We start from the raw sequence: 21,658 nt of genomic DNA on the forward strand, positions 1-21,658 counted from the left end.
AAATATTTGTTAACAATTTTTGAATTTGAGTTTTGCCAAGGTTCTGATCACCAAAAATTTTACCACTGAAATATTAATACAGGCTAAGCTTTGCAGTGTAAATACCTTGAAGGAGAAAGTTATAGGAATATACAAAGAGGTGACTTGACTGTCTGTATTGTGTTCTGTGTCACCTCCCTCTGTGTTAATATTTAATAAGGTGTTTAATTTAGATGAGACTTCTAAAGCAGAACCAAAGCTTCTCTTTGGGAAAACTCACATCATTTAAGATAAGAAATGCTATATGAATAGTACCAGAGCATCATCACCTAGTAGTTAACGTATTCTATTGAAATGTTGCACTATATGAGCAAATAAGGTATGCAGGTCCTCACCATAGCACAGTGCACAGGCTGCTGCTTCTTGGGGTGCGTTCCTCAGAGGGCTCAGCATGTAGACGGCTCACCATGCATGTCTGTAGTTGACTTTTGTTGGGATTGTGTGACTTAATGATTCCACTGAAAACTTGCACAGTTTAGGTTTAGTTCTGGATTTAGTTGACTCTAAGGTATTTATGTGTGTAGGGTGGGCATTTGGCTTGTTTTAACCTATTAAGATTTTATTTTCATTTTATATTAAAGAAAAATTCTACTAAAAGAAAAGAGATATCCATTAATACCAAATGCACTGGTTTGGGAATGAATTTTAGTCAGGATTTCTAAACATTCAGATGAATCCTGAAAGTCTAGCTCTTCAATTCTAAAATCTTCATTAAAAGTCTCTCATTTGAGCTCAAACAAAAGTATCTCACTGCTGCTTTTCTAAAAGTTCAAGGACAAAAAGTCTCCAGTTCAGACTTTCTCTAATGAGGGAAGAACATTTTGCATACCTTATAAAAATATGACTCTGCTTAATTTTAAAACTGGATTTGAAAATTGGTATAAATAATAATAAACAGTGAGCCATTTTATGGGTGTACTATAATTTTGTAGTTACTAGTCTAAAAATTCGGTACTTTTTCCATCTGGGAAAACCTACATGCTACATGTCACAGTATACACAAACTACATGGTGAGGTGGATGGACTCTCCCGTAACCTTTGAGATACAGTGTACAAATCTTAAGGGATTTCCTGGTGGCTCAGACTGTAAAGAATTTCCCCACAATGTGGGAGACCTGTATTTGATCCCTGGGTTGGAGAGATCCTCTGGAGAAGGAAATGTCAACCTATTCCAGTATTCTTGCCTGGGGAATTCAATGAATAGAGGAGCCTGGCAGGCTACGGTCCATCGGGCTACAGTTCATGGGGTCACACAGGGTAGGACTCGACTGAGTGACTAATACAACATTGCCATATACAAATCTTAGCCATTATTCTCTCTCTCGAGTCATATTTGAGTTTTATTTTTTATACTTTGGTCTTGGTAGAATATAATTGAATGTGGATTATCTCAAGTTTCATATTTATTATTAGATCCAATTGCAGTCTTCTTTTCTCTTTTCCCCCTCTTTGCTTGTAGAATGCACTATATACTATATATGGTCATATAATTTGTAATCATATATCAGAAATCACAAATCTGTTTTGGGCTTTTTATGTTGTTAGATCCTGACACTCAGACTTTTTTACTAGGATATCAAATTAATTTAGTCTTATTACAAAGTTTTAAAATTAATATAAACAGAAAAGCAATCTTGAGGCTTCCCTGCTTTCACGAAGCTCTTCTACCAAGTACAATCTGAATATTAATCCCTGTGTCTGTGTATTGAAAATATTCAACCTTGTCTTTTTCTTGCTTTTCAACTTATTTTATGGTTTTAATTTTTTTTAAGTTTTATTTGCACAGAACATTTAATCTCTGCATTTTCAAAACTCTTTCTTTTATGACTTTTTTGTGTTCTGCATACAAATGCATTCTTATTTCAATTCTGTATATGTTTGATACTTTTTACCTTACTGTTTCGTCAGCCCAGAATTTGTTTTAGTAAATGATGCTGGGTTGGGATTAAACTTTATTTTTTGCTGTAAAAATCGTGAATGGATGTTGAGTTTCTCACTTGTTTGGGGGAGGTAAATATGATCATAATGGTTTTCCTTCTTTAATCTGTAATGTGGCGTGTCATGCAAACAGTGTGAGTAGCCCAGCAGCCCACGTGTCAGACTCCTGGGTCAGTATTACTAGAGAGCCCTCACAAGGATGGAGTCAGTAACTTAATGGTGAGCCTCCCTTGCCTCATTTCACTCTGAAGCAGAATATAGCACAATCTATTCAGTCCATAGGGCAACATCATTATAGAGCCTTTGACCATTGAACTGGGAGCTTCTGATGAATAATTAAAGAAACATATGATCTGCCCTGGCTTGATCAGAGACCAGGATACAGTAGTAATAAAATGTGGCGGAACTTTGATTCTAGCACCGTCCTGACAGCATGGCATTGAGAGTTGTTGGGAAATCTAAGACAAGTGGTTACAGTTCTGAGATGCTGCAAGTTAGCAGTAGGGTCACCATGCTTAATTCACAGTCGGCCACACCAGTATACAGATTGGGTCAGCAGCATCCCTTTCCCTGGCATGAAGGGGTTCAAGGTGGCACTGGTGTCCACATGTTGTGGTTGATCAGTATTGATTGTTTTGGGCTCTGGGCTATAGCCAATTTCCATGGAGCTTTGTATGATGCCACATGTGAGGGAAGTCAGGTTGGAGGGGACCAGTGTTGGACTGATTAAGTATGACTTTTCTCTGCCTATTCAGCCATGATCCCTTTTTCTCTTAATATTCTAATACATCTGACTTACTTTTCAGATCTCATATGCTTTAGCTCGGATATTTAAAATCTACTTTCCTAAGTGAGATTAACATAGATTGTTCTTTTTTTACACTCTTTCTATCTGACTTTTAAACTTTTCTTTTATCTTAGATATGTACAAGATATCCTCTAGGAACTTTTAAATTTTTCTACAGTTTGTAGTTATGTTTCTAATATGGTTTATTTCTGAATTTTTTCCTTTTAAAGACCCAGCTTTCGTTTTACTGATTGCTGTGGACAGAATATTTTTGTGCTCCTAAGTTCATGTGGTGAACCCCTAATCTCCAGCTTTGGAGATCAGGCCTCCAAGGATAGTAGTTAGGGTGAAATGATGTCATAAAAGGTAGGGACTTGATCTTATAGGATTGGTTGCTTTATCAGAACAGACAGCAGAAAGCTCGTTCTCTTTCTGGTCAGGGACCAGCGAAAGGCTGTGTGAGAGAAAACATAGTGAGAAGGTAGCCGATCACAAGCCAGGAGTGCTCTCACCAGAAACCAGGTCAGCTGGAACCTCATGCTGGGCTTCCAGCCACCAAAGCTGTAAGGAAGTCAACTTATTTTCTGTTATTTTAAGACTGTTGCTTAAGTCACCAGTCTATTCGTTTGTTTTAATGGCAGCCTACATTGATCGTAACCAACTCTATTGGTTATTTATGTGCTTGTTTTTCACTTGTTTGTTTCCTAGCTTATTCATTTCCCTTATACATCATTTTTAAAGTTTGGGTTGCATTCTGTGAAAAACCCTTGGCTCAATCTTGCAGTTTACTATTTTTATTTGACCATCTTAATAGTGTATCGTTTGATTTTTTTTTTAATTCAGTGGTCAAAATTTAAATTTCCATGATATTCTGATATTCTTTTAAATAATGAATATCATTTCATATCTTTCTGAAGTTAGTGGCTATTCTAAAATGCCATCCTATTTAGTTTATTAAGTGTGTGTTTTTTAAGTAATGAATTATTTGTTTTGCTGGGTTTGTATCCTCTCTTTCAGTTTTGGATTTTCTCTTTGCTGTGATTGAATGCTCAGCTATATACTTGAGATTATTTGTGAACTCTCGGTTTACTGTAGCTTTTCTCCAAATGTGAAAGAGTGGCTGACACAGAGCTCCTGGATGGGGTGAGCCAGTTGCTGCTTCTGGGTAGTGAGAACCCTCTATTTCTCCTGGGTATACTAACCTCCTAAAGCTCCTGTTTCCCCCTTCGCTCCTGGGATTCCCTGTCTCCACTCTGCATGGCAGTAAACATCTCTGTTGCTTAAAGCCTGACCTGAGCAGAGGTGACCCTGTGTGCTGTACTTAGTACTCCAGCAAGTTGTCCCAGACTCACCTGCATTCATTATCTTAGCATACCCTTAAACCAGCCTACATCTTTATGGGAGTTTTTTTTTTTTTCTGTGGGTGTGTTGGGCTGTGGTGTCCTCCTCTTCATTCCATGTATTTTCTTTCTTGAAAGGATTTCTCATAGTTTCTGGAGACCTGAAGATACTGCTTGCTTATTACTATTATTATATCTTTAAGGGGATATAGAGATCAGTTCAGTTCAGTCGCTCAGTAGTGTCTGACTCATTGCAACCTCATAGACCTGCAGTACACCAGGTTTCCCTGTCCATCACCAATTCCCGGAGCTTGCTCAAACTCATGTCCATCAAGTTGGTGATGCCATCCAACCATCTTATCCTCTGCTGTCCCCTTTTCCTCCGGCCTTTAATCTTTCCCAGCATCAGGGTCTTTCCAGTGAGTCAGTACTTTGCATCAGGTGGCCAAAGTATTGGAGCTTCAGCTTCAGCATCAGTCTTTTCAATGAATATTCAGGACTGATTTCCTTTAGGGTTGGCTGGTTTGATTTCCTTGCAGTCCAAGGTATTCTCAAGAGTCTTCTCCAACACCACAGTTCAAAAGCATCAGTTCTTCAGTGCTTAGCCTTATTTATGGTCCAACTCTCGTATCCATACATGACTGTTGGAAAAACCATAGCTTTGACTAGATGGACCTTTGTAGGCAATATAATGTCTCTGCTTTTTAATATGCTGTTCAGGTTGGTCATAGCTTTTCTTTTAAGGAGCAAGCATCTTAATTTCGTGGCTGCAATCACCATCTGCAGTGATTTTGGAGCCAAAGAAAGTCTGTCATTGTTTCCATTGTTTCCTCATCTATTTGCCATGAAGTGATGGGCACGGATGCCATGATCTTAGTTTTCTGAATGTTGAGTTTTAAGCCAGCTTTTTCACTCTCCTTTCACTTTCATCAAGAGGCTCTTTAGTTCCTCTTCGCTTTCTGCTGTAACAGTGGTGTCATCTGCATATCTGAGGTTATTGATATTTTTCCTGGCAATTTTGATTCCAGCTTGTGCTTCATCCAGCCTCAAATTTTCATGATGTGCTCTGCATAAAAGTTAAACAAGCAGGGTGACAGTATACAACCTTAACATACTCCTTTCCCAGTTTGGAGTGACTCTGTTGTTCCATGTCTGCTTCTAACTGTTGCTTCTTGACCTGCATACAGATTTCTCAGGAGGTAGGTAAGGTGATCTGGACATAAAATCTTCTTTAATTTCCAGGCACTTTGGGGTGGCATGAGAAGGCTTTGGCTTGTATTCAGTTGCCCATCTTGAATCAGTCTCTAAAAAGGCTATATTTTAGAAATTGGTTTATTTTGATTTAATTTCAGACTTACAGAAAAGTTTCAGAAACAGAAGAGAGAATTTCCCATTGCTTTACTCCCAACTTCCCAGATATTCTCAATGTTAACATTTGAAAGCAGTGATTCTGGAAAATATATAATTCAACATATATTTGAGAATCATTTAAGTAAGTTGTAGTGATATTACTGAAAATTGCAGATTAGGGAACTTTAAAAAGATCTATTCCTCCACTGAAGCAATGATTAAACTGGGGGAAAACACTGTTAAAATTAGCTCTTTTGAATCTCTGGAGTCTAGTTTTGGAATCTGATATAAACTTGGCAACACCCAGAAGATTGCTTACTAAAGAAAGCAGCTGCTGTGTTTCATTAAGTGAGCTACTGTCCCATGTGTTAGGGTAATTCCTGAGTAACACAATCAGCAGAGTGTGTGTGCCTGTGTGTGTGCACAGAGATTTATCTTAAGGACCTGGCTCATACGACTGTGGTGTCTTAGTGTGTCCAAAATGTGACGGGGCGGGCCCGCAGGCTAGAGGCTCAGGGAAGGGTTGCGTTTCAGGTTCAGAGGCAGGCGGTGCTGCTATGAAAACTCCTTCTTGCTGAGGAGAGGTCAGTTTGTTTTTTCCTCTATTAATCCCTTTGATTAAATGAGACCTGTCCACATTGTGAAGGGTAATCTGCTTTACTCAGAACCTATCAGTTTAAAGGTTAATCTCATCTAAAAAAAATCACTGTCACGCAGCAACATCTAGAATAATACTTGACTGGATATCTAGGTACTCTGACCCAGCCAAGCTGACACATAAAACTAACAATGGTTAGTTTCGACACCCACCTGCCATAGCTGATTCCCAGCTCACAGGTGGCCATGGGAATGGCAGCTCACATGTGTGGTGTGTTAGTGTCTTGGTGTTGACCACACACAGCAAAAATACAATCTTTACAAAATTTGTAGATGCAGTCTGTTTCAACCAGTTGATACTCAGTATGCTATTTCCAAAAACAGACATATTTTTATTCTTACATGACTACAATGTAGTTACCCAAATCATCAGTTTAACTTTGATGAAATACTGTTACTATGTGGATACATTTTAAAGGCTCTTGTTATATAGTTTAAAATTTCCTTCCCAAGGTTTATACCAGTTTATACTTTTGTCAATAGTATGTGAGAATTTCAAATAATTCTTTACAATGTTAGAATTGTAGATATACATAGTTTTAAACTTTGTAGATTGATACACAGTGTCTTCAGATTCATCCCGGTAGAACCCTATCTCTTTTTGTTACTGTAGTCCTCACCTTCCTTATCTATATTTTGGATTTTCTTCATGGAATTTTCCTGAGAATAAAAAAGAAAAAGTTTACAACTCTGGAAGTGTTGGGGGAACTTCCAGACTTGACTGTCCCTGCCACGAAAGCATTTTTATTACTATAACTGTTCTTTACTACATATACTTATTTTTTAATTTATCTTTATAACCTCATAAAATATAATTTTACAGATAACATTATGAGGTTAAATGTCTTTCCCAGTTATACAACTATTAAATTGGTAGATTGTGCACTCCTCTTTGCCTGACTTCAGAGCTGATAACAATATAATTATATTGGGCTGCTTAGGTGGGAAGGACAGTGAAACACTTTTGCCAAAGAGAATTCATATCTGGTATATTTAATTGTCTTGAAGACAGTGATCAAAGCATCTCTCATGAAAGATGATAGAAGGTATCAGACTTCTATCAGAAGGCTCCAGATGGGGATTGAAGGTGATGAAGAATGTTGGATGTTAAAATTGGGCAAGAAATACAGCTTTCAGACTTGTATGATTGCCATATCAAAGGCGATTATATGTGACCTGGAGACAGAATAAACACTGAAAACCAGCACATACTGCAAAGCTAATAAAGTTTAGCAAGTCTTCAGAGCTGACAAGATTTAACACAGATGTGATGAAAGGTGGGGCTGGTGAAATTTGACTCTAATATATGGTTAAATACAGGAGAGGAGCTGATAATTCAGCAAGGGGGAATAGAAGACTTTTGAGGAATAACAGCCAGAATGGCTAAATTAAGAAATATGGGAGATTTGTTCACAACAGAGGAGCAGAAGGACATGTGCTTATCTTCTGCAAGAACATGAAAATCACAACTAGCTGTTGACCAACCATTGGCAGGCGGATGCTGGAGCCCACCAAAAAGAGAAACCCCATGTCCAAAGAAAGCTGCAGCAGGACAGTAGGAGGGGCAAAATCATGATAAAGTCAAAACCCATACCCACTGGGATTTCCTGGTGGCTCAGATGGTAAGGTATCTGCCTGCAGTGTGGGAGACCTGGGTTTGGTCTCTGGATCAGGAAGATCCCCTGGAGAAGGGAACATTTACCCACTCCAGTATTCTTGCCTGGAGAATCCCATGGACAGAGGAGCCTGGCAGGCTACGGTCCATGGGGTCATTAAGTGTTTGACAGGACTGAGCGACTAACACTTTCACTTTTCATACCCATTAATGGGCAACCCACAAACTGGAGAACAATAATACTAAAGAAGTTCTCCCCCTGTTGTAAAGGTTCTGAGTCCCACATCAGACTTCCAAGCCTGGGGATCCAACAAAGAGATTAGGAATTCCCAGGGAATGGGACTTTGAAGACAAGTGGCATTTGATTACAGGACTTCCACAGAACTGGGGAAAACAGAGACTCTACTGTTAGAGAGCACAAATAAAATCTTGTGCACAGCAGGACCCGGGAGAAAGGAGCACTGACCCCACGATAAACTGAACCAGACCCACCTGCTTGTGTTGGAGGGTCTCCTGTGGAGGTGTGGGTCGACAGTGGCTTGCCGCAGGGACAGAGTCACTGGCAGCAGCAGTCTGGGAGGTGCCCCTTAGCATAAGCTGTCTTGGAGGTTCCCATTAGTCCTACCATAGAACTTGTAGACTCCAGGGCTGTGTTCCCTCAGGCCAAACAACTAACTGGGAGGGAGGGCAGCCCCATCCATCAGCAGATAACCAAATTAAAACTTTAGTGAGCAAGGCCCTGCCCACCAGAGCAAGACCTAGGTTTTCAACTAGAGGTCCCTCCCACCAGAAAACTTACACAGGCCTCTTTGCCTCATCCACTGGAGGGCAGACAGAAGAAGCAAGAAGAATCACGACTCCACAGCTGCTAGAATGAAAACCACATCACAGAAAGTTATTCAAAATGAACAGCCAGAAGGTTATATTCCAGATGAAGGGACAAGATAAACCCCAGAGAGACAGCTAAATGAAGTGGAGATAAACTTTCCGGAAAAAGAATTCAAAATAATGATAGTGAAGATGATCCAGGATCTCAGAAGAGGAATGGAGAAGATGCAAGAAATGTTTACTAAAGACCTAGAAGAACAGAGGGATAAACAGAGATGAGCAATTCATTAGAAGCAATCAATAGCAGAATAACTGAGGTGGAAGAATGGATGAGTGACCTGGAAGATAGGATGGAGAAAATCACTGCCACAAAACAGAATATTGAAAAGAAGAATGAAAAAAAAAAAATGAAGACAGCCTAAGTGTCCTCTGGGACAACATTAAATGCACTAACATTCACATTATATGGGTCCCAGAAGGAGAAGAGAGAGAAAGGACCTGAGAAAGTATTTGAACAGATAGTAGCTGAAAACGTCACTAAATTGGGGAAGGAAATAATTAACCAAGTCCAGGAAGCACAGAGAGCCCTAAGCAGGATAAAGTCAAGGAGGAACACACCAACACACATAGTAATCCAACTGACAAAGATAAAATATTAAAAGCAACAAGGGAAAAACATACATGGGAACTCCTATCAGGTTATCGACTGATTTCTCAGCCAGAAGGGAATGGCACGATATATTCAAAGTGATGAAAGGGAAGAATCTACAACCATGAATACTCTACCCAGTAAGACTCTCATTCAGATTTGATGGAGAAATCAACAGCTTTCCAGATAAGCAAAACTTAAAAGAATTCAGCAACACCAAATCAGCTTTACAACCAATGCTAAAGGAACTTCTCTAGGCAGGAAACACAGAGAAGGGAAAGATCTACAGAAAATAAACCCAAAATGATTAAGAAGATGGCCATAGAATCATACATATTGATATTTATCTTAAATGTAAAAGGATTAAATCCGTCAGCTAAAAGACATAGACTGGCTAAGTGGATGACAGCATGTGCATGTATGTTACCACATCACTTCTACTTACCATGTGATTCTACCCTTCAAATTATATGTAATTATTTTATATTGTTAGATTAATCCTATTCCCATTATGGCTTGCAATTGTAATTATTTTTTATTTTTTGTCTGGCTATTGATTGTGAAAACTGATAAACCTCTTTTAATATTGTGATTATGTAATTATTATTCATTTGATGCCATGTATCATGATTGGTCAACAGAAAATAATAGAATATCACAAAAACTACCATTTAATAGAAAAACTTGTAATAACTTCTTAAAATCCAGATGCATGTTAGAATTATCTTGGAACTTTTTGAAAAATAAAAATGCCCAGATACTGTTTTCTTTCTCCAAAGCTTCAGGTATGATTCTTAAGAGCAGCCATGTTTACAAACAACTGGACTATATGGTGATCTTTTACGTTTATCTAGCTTGTTTCACTTTTTCTATTCATAGTCAGTGCTCCCATTTCATTTTACAATGTACACATTTTAGAAAATGTACACATTCTAAAAGTGTACACATTTTAGATAAAAAATTTGTGACATTTTTATTTCACTTGTTTGACTGAGTGTGAATAGAATGCTAGATTTCTAATTTATATTTACTTAAAACTTTGATATAGGTCCGTTTTTTCTGGCATCTAATATTACTGCTAAAAATCTAGAAAGCTTATAAGCTTAGTGATTTTTTAAAAATTTTGATGAGCCTTGAAAGTTCTAATCCAATTCTGAGACTATAAAGAAATACTGTGTTGTAAGAAAAAGAAATAATATGTGATACAGTATGATTAACTAAAGTACAGATATTGTTCAGATGTAGCAAAATTTTATGCTAGTGTCCATTATTTGTTTCCATACATTATATTTAGTTGCTTTAGCTTCATGCACCAAATTCTGATAAATTCTCTTTTCATTTTTATTCTGTTGTTAATATTTTCTAATTTTCCTTGTTATGAATTAGATTCAGCCATCATTTTAAAAGTGAACATTTAATTTCCAAATACATGAGGTTTTTAAAGTATATTTGATAATAATTTTTCATTTAAATTCTTTCTTCTCTGAAATCACCCTCTGTATCTTTCTAGTCTTCTAACTTTATTGAAGCTTTCAGTGCCTAAGTCAAAGATCTCTCTTGGTGAATGTCACATTGCACTTGAAAATATGTGGGTTATTTTCAGACATCTTTTGATATTGATTTTTAATGTAATTCTACAGTACTGAGGATAGACTCTGTATGATTTCAATACCTTTAGACCAAGAAATATTTGCACCTTGTTTTATGTCCCTGGGTATATTCCAGAACTAACACCCAAAAAAACAATGCCCTTTTCATTATAGGGGACTGGAATGCAAAACTAGGAAATCAAGAGATACCTGGAGTAACAGGCAAATATGGCCTTGGAGTACAGAATGAAGCAGGGCAAAGGCTAGCAAGAGTTTTGCCAAGAGAACACACTGGTTGTAGTAAACACCCTCTTCCAACAACACAAGAGAAGACTAAACATGGACATTGACCAAATGGCCAATACCGAAACCAGATTGATTATATTCTTTGCAACCAAAGATGGAGAAGCTCTATACAGTCAGCAAAAACAAGACTGGGAGCTGACTGTGGCTCACATCATGAACACCTTATTGCCAGATTCAGACTTAAACTGAAGAAAGTAGGGAAAACCACTAGACCATTCAGGTATGGTCTGAATCAAATCTCTTATGATTATACAATGGAAGTGACAAATAGCTTCAAGGGATTAGATCTGATAGAGTGCCTGAAGAACTATGGACAGAGGTTCGTGACATTGTACAAGAGGCAGTGATCAAGACTATTCCCAAGAAAAACAAATGCAAAAAGGCAAAATGGTTGTCTGAGGAGGCCTTACAAATAGCTGAGAAAAGAAGAGAAGGTAAAGGCAAAGGAGAAAAGGAAAGATATACCCATTTGAATGCAGAGTTCCAAAGAGCAAGGAGAGATAAGAAAGCCTTCCTCAGTGATAAATACAAAGAGATGGAGGAAAACAATAGAATGGGGAAGACTAGAGATCTCTTCAAGAAAATTAGAGATACCAAGGGAACATTTCATGTAAAGATGGACATAATAAAGGACAGAAATGGTATGGATAACAGAAGCAGAAGATAGTAAGAAGAGGTGGCAAGAATACACAGACAAACTATACAAAATGATCTTCATGACCCAGATAATCACAATGCTGTGATCACTCACCTACAGCCGAGCATCCTGGAATATGAAGTCAAGTAAGCCTTAGGAGGCATCACTACAAACAAAGCTAGTGGAGGTGATGGAATTCCAGTTGAGCTATTTCAAATCCTAAAAGACGATGCTGTGAAAGTGCTGCACTCAGTATTTCAGCATATTTGGAAAACTCAGCAGTGGTCACAGTATTGGAAAAGATCAGGTTTCATTCCAATCCCAAAGAAAGGCAATGCCAAAGAATGTTCAGACTACTGCACAATTGCACTCATCTCACATGCTAGCAAAGTAATGTTCAAAATCCTCCAAGCCAGACTTCAAGAGTACGTGAACCATGAACTTCGGGTGTTCATGCTGGATTTAGAAAAGGCAGAGGAACCAGAGATCAAATCGCCAACACCCGTTGGATCATCAAAAAAATAGGAGAGTTCCGAAAAAAATCTGCTTTACTGACTATGCCAAAGACTTCGACTGTGTAGATCACAACAAACTGTGGAAAATTCTGAAAGAGACGGGAATACCAGACCACCTTACCTGCCTCCTGAGAAATCTGTATGCAGGTCAAGAAGCAATAGTTAGAACCGGACATGGAACAAGAGACTGGTTCCAAATCAGGAAAGGAGTACATCAAGGCTGTATATTGTCACCCTGCTTATTTAACTTATATACAAAGTACATCATGTGAAACGCTGGACTGGATGAAGCATAAGCTGGAATCAAGATTGCCAGGAGAAATATCAATGACCTCAGATATGCAGATGATACCACCCTTATGGCAGAAAGCAAAGAAAAACTAAAGAGCCTCTTGATGAAAGTGAAAGAGGAGAGTGAAAAAGTTGGCTTAAAGCTCAACATTCAGAAAACTAAGATCATGGCATCTGGTCCCATTACTTCATGGCAAATGGATGAGGAAACAATGGAAACAGTGACAGACTTTATTTTTTGGAACTCCAAAATTACTGCAGATGGTGACTGCAGCCATGAAATTAGAAGACGCTTGCTCCTTAGAAGAAAAGCTATGACCAACCTAGACAGCATATTTTAAAGCAGAGACATTACTTTGCCTACAAATGTACATCTAGGCAAAGCTATGGTTTTTCCAGTAGTCATGTATGTATTTGAGAGTTGGACTATAAGGAAAGCTGAGCACCAAAGAATTGATGCTTTTGAACTGTGGTGTTGGACAAGACTCTTAAGAGTCCCTTGGACTGCAAGGAGGTCAAACCAATCCATTTTAAGGGAAATCAGTCCCGAATATTCATTGGAAGGACTGATGCTGAAGCTGGAGCTCCAATACTTTGGCCACCTGTTGCAAAGAACTGACTCATTTGAAAAGATCCTGATGCTGGGAAAGTTTGAAGGCAGAAGGAGAAGGGGACGACAGAGGATGAGATGGTTGGATGGCATCGCCAACTCGATGGATATGAGTTTGAGCAAGCTCTGGGAGTTGGTGATGGACAGGGAAGCCTGGCAATGCGGCAGTCCATGGGGTCACAAAGGGTCGGACATGACTGTGAACTGAACTGATGTTCCAGTGTCTCCTGGTTTACAGTCTGTGGGAACTTGAATAGAAGATGTATCCTACTGTTGTGTGAAAATTATATAAATCTTAATTATGTTGAATTGGTTCATAGTGATTTTTAAGGTTTACTAAATCCTTCTATTTTTCTGTCTAGTATTTTTTGAGATTTTTATATTGAAACTCCAACTAAAAATTCTTAATTTATCTGCTTAAAAGTAATTATATGGTGAAACTCTGTGTAACTTTGTTCTGTATTTTCCAAATCTCCTGTAAATGTGTTGTCATACTTTTATAGTATGAAAAATAAAGAAGAAAAAATATGAAAACCGAACAAATTTTTAGCGATCATCCAGTCCTACTTCTTTCCCTTATAGTTGAAAACACAGTCCTCTTGAGATTATAAATGTAGGAAGTTGCATGGTGATAGAAACTGCATTTTTTGACTCCTAAGTTCTTATGTTTTTTTAACTGTCTCTTGAATATTATGAAATTTTTAATCTATAGTATTAAAATTATCTTATTTTCACTTTAAAGTCTCTTTGGAAGTAAGCAGATTCAGTATTGTAGTTATACAGTCATTGTTTACAAGTGAGATATCAGTACTTCCCTGGTAGTACAATGGATAAGAATCGCCCTCCCAATGCAGGGGACATGGGTTTGGTCTCTGGTCTGGGAAGATTCCACACGATGCAAAGCAACTAAGCCCATGCACCACAACTACAGAAGCCCTCACACCCTAGAACCTGTATGAGCCCACGAGCTGCAACTCCTGAAGCCCAGGTGCCTAGAGCTTGTGCTCAGCGACAAGAGAAGCCACCGCAGCAAGAGGTCTGCACCACCGCCAAGAGTAGCCCCGCTCACCGCAGCTAGAGAAAGCCCCCGTGAAGCAAAGAGACCAATCGCAGCCGTTAATTAATCAGAAAGAAGAAGATATCATCTAGAAATGCAAATTATGAAAATTGAAATTATAATGTTGAAATTCCCCAAGTGTAAAGATAGTGGTACAGATGCTGTTACTTTTCTCAAACTCAGAACTGAGCTGCATCATCTGGGTTAGTCTGTATTTAAAATGTATGTACTTTCTATAACAACAGTGTTGAAGAGCAAAATAATAGTGACAACTTTTTTTGTTTTGAGGTATAATCATTATTTTTCTCAGTCACATACAAACAATAAAAGCAATTTCTATTGTAAGTAGCCATTTGTCTTCATTCCTATTGTGTATGTATTTATTCACACTGTCTCATTAAATTCTGAGATTATTCAGAACTCCTTGGATATGTTGTAATTTTACCATCTGGGATACATCAGTCATAAAATACATATACATTGTAATAAAAACTGATGCTTCGTAAGAGTTTATATTGTCTGTACTTCATATCTAAGACCTTTCTTCTGTTGAACAATGGAACTGTGTAATATTTCAATTAAAAAAGTATTGATCTTATTTTCTAATTTTTTTCAGACTCTGCTATAACACTAAAGTAATTCATGGAATGCGGAAATCTTTGGAGAATTTATGTTAAATCCATGTTATTTTTCTTTAGCTCATGAATTTCACTACAAATATCTATAATAATTATACTCTATTAAGTTATTTAGAACAGTTTAGTGGGGTTCTATAGACCTTGGTGGTCTTATTAAATTCCATATAACTATTAATACGTTGTGATGTATTGTGATAGATAAGAAATTGCTCATTAGCCCCTTTCTCATCTGTTAATATTTTTAACTCATTCCAGATGCTCCACAGACACAGAGAAGAAATAGAGCAAAATTAGGGAAGTAATATGAATGATTCCTGCATGTAAAATATTATTTGGGCATTGGGGGATCAACAGACTGAGAACAATGTTTATAATATCAAATCATTTTTTACTGAAGATTCAAAATAATATCCCTGTCCTCAGAGAGGATATAGTCAAGTGGTGGGAATTAGGTGGTAAACATCATTGCAATATGTCACACAATATTGTAAATACCAGAAGTTGAGAGGACATGAATATCAAGCAGGGAGAAGTTGCAACTGGTTGAGGACTTCCGAGAAGAGTTCTTGAAAGACATGGTATTTGAGGTGGGTCTTGAAAGTAGGCAATTTACAGGTTCTGCTAGAGTAAGGAGGATACATGAGCAAAGATAAAGAGAATACATTGGATATTTTGGAGGAATAACAAATAATGTAAATTGATGTTGTTTGGAAGATGAATAAAGTGATGCCAACTAGCTCCCATTTAATGAACACCTGCATGCTGTGCTTCTTGCCACATACCCTGCATGCCTGATTTTATGGAACTTCCTGAATGCTTTATGAGGCAGTGCTAGTATTGTTCCCACTTTCCAGATGGAAAGATATAAAATGATTTACTGAAGGTCATACAGCTATTAAATTGATGTTTTTAGATCCTAGTCTGTCTGACTGATGATAAAATTCATAATCTTAAGTATTTGACCATAGAGTTACGTTGTGGAAAACTGAAAGTGGGGACATTATTTCCAACTATGTTAGCAGTGGCAAACTATATATTTTTTAGCATAAGTACTAATTATTTGAGTTTCTAAGATTAATCTGTTATTGGTGAGTTGAAAGAATTAATATGGGGAGAGAGAGAGTAGACAGATTGGTTAGTAGGCTATTTAGAGCAATCTAAATGAACTGGTGAGAAACTGAGCTGTGTTTGTAGCAGTAAGGTTAGAAAGGGGAAACACACAAACACCTTTTTAATTTTGTAAGTCATAACAAAATGACAACTATTTCAATGGACGGGATAAGGAAGTAGGCATTTTCAAAGTTGACCCTTGCTGATATTTGAATCTAGGTAACAGATGGATGGACATGAGTTTGAGTAAACTCCGGGAGTTGGTGATGGACAGGGAGGCCTGGTGATTCATGGGGTCGCAAAGAGTTGAACTCAACTGAGCGACTGAACTGAACTGAACAGATGGATGGATGGTTGGATGGTGTCAGCGATGCAATGGACATGAGTTTGAGTAGACTCCGGGAGTTGGTGATGGACACAGGGAAGCCTGGCGTGCTGCAGTCCGTGGGGTCGCAAAGAGTTGGACACAACTGAGTGACTGTACTGAACTGAACTGAACAGTAATGTGATAGAGAAACTGTTTTGAAGGAAAAGAAAACTCAATGTGGTCCAAGTTCAGTGTGCTTGAGTAAATCCAGGTGTCAAAATTACATAGCATGTAGGTGTGCTGGTGAGACTTGAGGTGGAGTTCAGGGAGTGAGGTGATTTGGTAACCATTTCCTTGGGACAGAGTGGAAGTTATTTGAGAGAATTCTCCAAGGAAGAAAATACAAGTGAAGTTTGAAGACAGAGCCTTAGAAAGGCTTATTCAGGGCCTTGGGAGAGAAAGAGCAACTGGTCAAGGAATCAGTAGTAGTTAGAGGTTTAAGAGAAAGCCTTTGGCTTAGGTGATTATAAAACCTTTGGTTTCCTTTAAAAGAAACTTGGCAAAAACCAGGTGGTCAAGCATTTAAGAGTTGAATAGATGTCCAGGATTTATGGTACCTAGTTTATACTTGCACTTTTTTTGTTATGTGACTCTAGAATTTTCTCTAGAGGAATAGACCCAAACTTCATATTGTATATCTAGCTAACACACACGCATTTTAAAATCAAGACCCAAAGGACTATTATTTCTGTTTGCCAAACCTCAAGATTGCCCCATATTTTTAAAACCTGTATGCAGGTCAGGAAGCAACAGTTAGAACTGGACATGGAACAACAGACTGGTTCCAAATAGGAAAAGGAGTACGTCAAGGCTGTATATTGTCACCCTCATTATTTAACTTACATGCAGAGTACATCTTGAGAAACACTGGGCTGGATGAAGCACAAGCTGGAATCAAGATTGCTAGGAGAAATATCAATAACCTCAGATATGCAGATGACTCCACCCTTATGGCAGAAAGTGAAGAGGAACTAAAAAGCCTCTTGATGAAAGTGAAAGAGGACAGTGAAAAAGTTGGCTTAAAGCTCAACATTCAGAAAACTAAGATCATGGCATCTGGACCCATCACTTCATGGGAAACAGATGGGGAGACAGTGTCAGACTATTTTGGGGGGCTCCAAAATCACTGCAGATGGTGATTGCAGCCATGAAATTAAAAGACGCTTACTCCTTGGAAGGAAAGTTATGACCAACCTAGATAGCATATTAAAAAGCAGAGACATTACTTTGCCAACAAAGGTCCATCTAGTCAAGGCTATGGTTTTTCCAGTGGTCATGTATGGATGTGAGAGTTGGACTGTGAAGAAAGCTGAGTGCTGAACGAAGAATTGATGTTTTTGAACTGTGGTGTTAGAGAGGATTCTTGAGTCCCTTGGACTGCAAGGAGATCCAACCAGTCCATCTTAAAGCAGATCAGTCTTGGGTGTTCATTGGAAGGACTGATGCTGAAGCTGAAAGTCCAATACTTTGGCCACCTCATGCGAAGAGCTGACTCACTGGAAAAGACCCTGATGCTGGGAGGGATTGGGGGCAGGAGGAGAAAGGGACGAAAGGATGAGATGGCTGGATGGCATCACCGACTCAATGGACGTGAGTTTGAGTAAACTCCGGTAGTTAGTGATGGACAGCGAGGCCTGGCGTGCTGCGACTCATGGGGTCGCAAGGAGTCAGACATGACTGAGCGACCGAACTGAACTGACTTGGTTATTAACTCCACTTTTCATCCATTTACCCAAAATGGATGTCTAAGATTTATGTGCCACTGTCTTCCCTTACCACTAAGACCCTTCCCCTTGCTTTCAAAACATTTTCAAAAATGTTTTACTGATTATTGCTATAGACTGAATGTTTGTGTCCCCCTGTGAAACATGATGATAATAGGAAGTGTTAGGATGGTATTGGGAAGGTGATAATGTAGTGAGGGCAGAGCTCTCATGAATGGAATTAATTCATTTATAAAAAGAGAACCCCAAAGTACCTTGCCCATTCCTCCAAATGAGGTTACTATAGAAAGCAGCCATTTATGAACCAGCAGTGGGTACTTTCTAGATACCAGATATATCAATGCCTTGATCTTGGATTTCTCAGCCTCCAGATCTGTGAGAAATAAATTTCTGTTGTTTATAAGTCACCCGGTTTGGTATTTTTGTTATAGCAGTCCAAACAGACAAAGACAGAAATTGGTACTGAGAAGAGGGGTCGCTGCTGTAATACCTAAAAATGTGGACATGGCTTTGAAACTGGGTAAGAGGTAGAAGCTGGAAGAATTTTGAGGTTCATTCTAGAAAAAGCCTGTGCTGTGCTAAGTCACTTCAGTCATGTCTGACTCTTTGTAACCCTATGGTCATAACCCACCAGGCTCCTTTGTTCATGGAATTCTCTAGGCAAGAATACTGAAGTAAGTTGCCGTGCCCTTCTCCAGAGAGGAAAAGTCTACTTTGCCGCAAATGAATGGATTGTTAAGGGCAACTGTGATGTGAGCCCAGAAAGAGAAGGTGAGAACTGTAGAGAAGGCTTCAGTCTTCTTGGAGAATACCCAAGTAATTTTGAACAGAGTTTTGGCAGAAATGTGGACAGTAAAGGGGAGCATTCTGATGAGGTCTCAGATGGAAATGAGGAACATGTTACTTAACACTGGATAAAAAATGGTCCTTGTGATACAGTGGCAAAAACTTGGCTGATTTGTGTTCATGTGTAGTGTTTCATGAAAGGTAGAATTTGTGAGTAATGAAATGAATATGTGGCTGAGGAAATATCTAAGCAAGGCTTTGAAGGTACAGCTTAGCCTCTTTTGACTAAGTAAAACAGTAAGTTCCCTTATCTCCATTGCACTGTGGAGCTGTGGGCCAGCGCTACCATCATGAACCTGACCAGTGAAGCCCAGCTGCGCCACAGGCACTTAACGCTAACCTGTGAGGGCTACTGTGTGGGCTGCCTCCAAAGCCATATGGGGACAAGACCAGCTATATCCCATAGGGCCCAACCCCTACCTGGAACCAACCCTATGTGGTTACCTACCCTAGTAGGTCTGGAAGGGGTCCACAGCCCCAGTGTCACTGGAGGGAGAGCATAGAGCCAAAGATTATTACCCAGAACTAATGTTTAGACTTGCTTGGAACCTGTCATTCCTTTCTTTTTTATTTCTCCCTTTGGAAATGGGAATGTCTGTCCTATGCCTGTCCCACCGTTGTATTTTGGAAGCAGAGAAAACATTTGATTTCACAGGTTCACAGATGGAGAGGAATTTGCCTCAAGATGAATCCTGCATTCAGTCTCACCCATGTCTGATTTAGGTGATATTTAGATGAGACTTTGGACTTCAGATTTTTTAGTTGATGTTGGAAGAAGTTAAAACTTCTGGGAATAGAATAAATGTTTTTTCATGTGAGAGGAACATGAATTTGGGGGCCAGAGATGGAATGCTATAGATTGAATATTTGTGTCACCTCAAATTCATGTTGATACCTAATCCTCAACGTGGTGTTACTAGAAGGTAGATGCAGTGGGTGGTAATTAAATCATAAAGACAGAGCCTTTATGAATGGGGATTAGTATCCTTATAAAAGAGGTTCCAGAGTGATAGTACTCTTGTTATCCCTAGCATAGTGGTTAACGAATTTGCAGATTAAAAAGTGGTAGAGTTGTCTGACTGAAAATTGAGTATAACCATTCATAACTATTGCATTAAATGAATGAATGAATAAACTAATAGCCCAAACGTGACTGCCTAATTTTGAATAGACATTCAATGTTTTCTGTTTTCCAAAATGTAATTTTTAAATTTTCTTTTGAATTATCTAGCATGTTAGCTAAGTTATGAAATAAAAAATTAAAAACGGAAGTTAAGTAAGGCAAGTATACTTAGCACAGCTTTGCATTTGTCATCATCTCTTTAAACTGAAGTGTGGACTACTGTCCCTATGATTTTATAGGGCATCTCACAGACTCTAGCACTCTCCTCACCACAGTTTCTTTTTCCTCTTCATTTGTACCTTCTGTGGAGATAGTAATCATATTCTACTGTCTTTTATAATCCTTATTAGGTTGGTGAAAAAGTAATTGTGGTATTGGAACATGAATTTTAAATCATTAAAACTAGGCTCAAACACATCTTAATTAATCAAAATAGGAACCATTACATTCAACACAGTTTTGCCAATAAAAAATAAGTTTGCTTATTCTTGTAGCATAAAAATCCATGCTTTGGGGTTCCATGAACTCTTGGAAAGCATTTTCTGCCTCTTGCTGGTTATGGAAGCATTTTCCCTGCAAAAAGTTGTCAAGATGCTCGAAGAAGTGGTAGTCACTTGGTGAGAGGTGAGGTGAATATGGCAGATGAGGCAAAACTTTGTAGCCTAATTTGTTCAACTTTTGAAGTATTGGTTGTGCTATGTGTGGTTGGGTGTTTTCGTGCAGAAGAATTGGGTCCATTCTATCCATCAATGCCAGCTGCAGGCATTGCAGTTTTTGGTGCATCTCACCAATTTGCTGAGCATACTTCTCAGATGTAATGGTTTTGCCTGGATTCAGAAAGCTGTAGTGGATCAAGTCGACAGATCACCGAACAGTGACTATGACCTTTTCTTGGTGCAAGTTTGGCTTTGAAAAGTGCTTTGGAGCTTCTTCTTGGTCCAGCCACTGAGCTAGTCATTGCTGATTTTCATATAAAATCCACTTTTCATTACGTGTCACAATCCAATCAAGAAATGGTTCATTGTTGCTACCAAGAGTAAAAGAAGATGACACTTCAAAATGACGATTTTTCTTTTTGATCAGCTCACGAGACACCCACTTATCAAGCTTTTTCATCTTTCCAATTTGCTTCAAATTCTGAATGACCATAGAATGGTTGACGTTGAGTTCTTTGGCAACTTCTTATGTGTTGTAAGAGAATCAATTTTGATGATCCTCTCAATTGGTCATTGTCAGCTTCCAGTGGCCAGCCACTGAGCTCTTTCATCTTCAAGGCTTTCATTTGCTCTGCAAAACTTCTTAAATCACCACTGTAGAGAATGTTTGTTAGCAGTTCCTAAGCCAAGTGTGTTGTTGATGTTGCAAATTGTCTCCATAACATGTTGTTTATGACCCATTTTGAACTCTATAAGAAAATCACTCAAATTTGCTTTTCGTCTAACATCCTTTCCTTTGTCTAAAATAAATATAAACAGCAAGTAATAAGTCATTAGCAAAAAAAGCAAAGCAAGAAATGAGCATTAAAATGATGTATAACATAACCACATTTATTTAAGAATATATTCTAGTATCGAACAGCAAAATTCAACAATGCAAAACTGCAAATTACTTTTGCATCAGCCTTAATACTTTATTTGTATT

At 38.4% G+C, this 21,658-nt stretch overlaps 1 protein-coding gene across 2 annotated transcripts in view; it reads left to right on the forward strand.

Annotated features, from left to right (window-relative positions):
* ZCWPW2 (zinc finger CW-type and PWWP domain containing 2) overlaps positions 1-21,658 on the forward strand; it is a 138,044-nt gene that overhangs the window by 20,972 nt on the left and 95,414 nt on the right. Inside the window, exon 1 of one of the 2 annotated variants that reach the window (XM_065932911.1) lies at positions 18,704-18,819. The exons of the other annotated variant lie outside the window; for it this stretch is intronic. The gene's annotated coding sequence lies outside the window, so the exon portion shown is untranslated. Of the gene's footprint in view, positions 1-18,703; positions 18,820-21,658 lie in introns of those variants that run through there. 2 annotated transcript variants of the gene reach the window in all.

Source organism: Muntiacus reevesi, chromosome 4 (assembly GCF_963930625.1).
Source record: "Muntiacus reevesi chromosome 4, mMunRee1.1, whole genome shotgun sequence".
Taxonomy (NCBI): domain Eukaryota; kingdom Metazoa; phylum Chordata; class Mammalia; order Artiodactyla; family Cervidae; genus Muntiacus; species Muntiacus reevesi.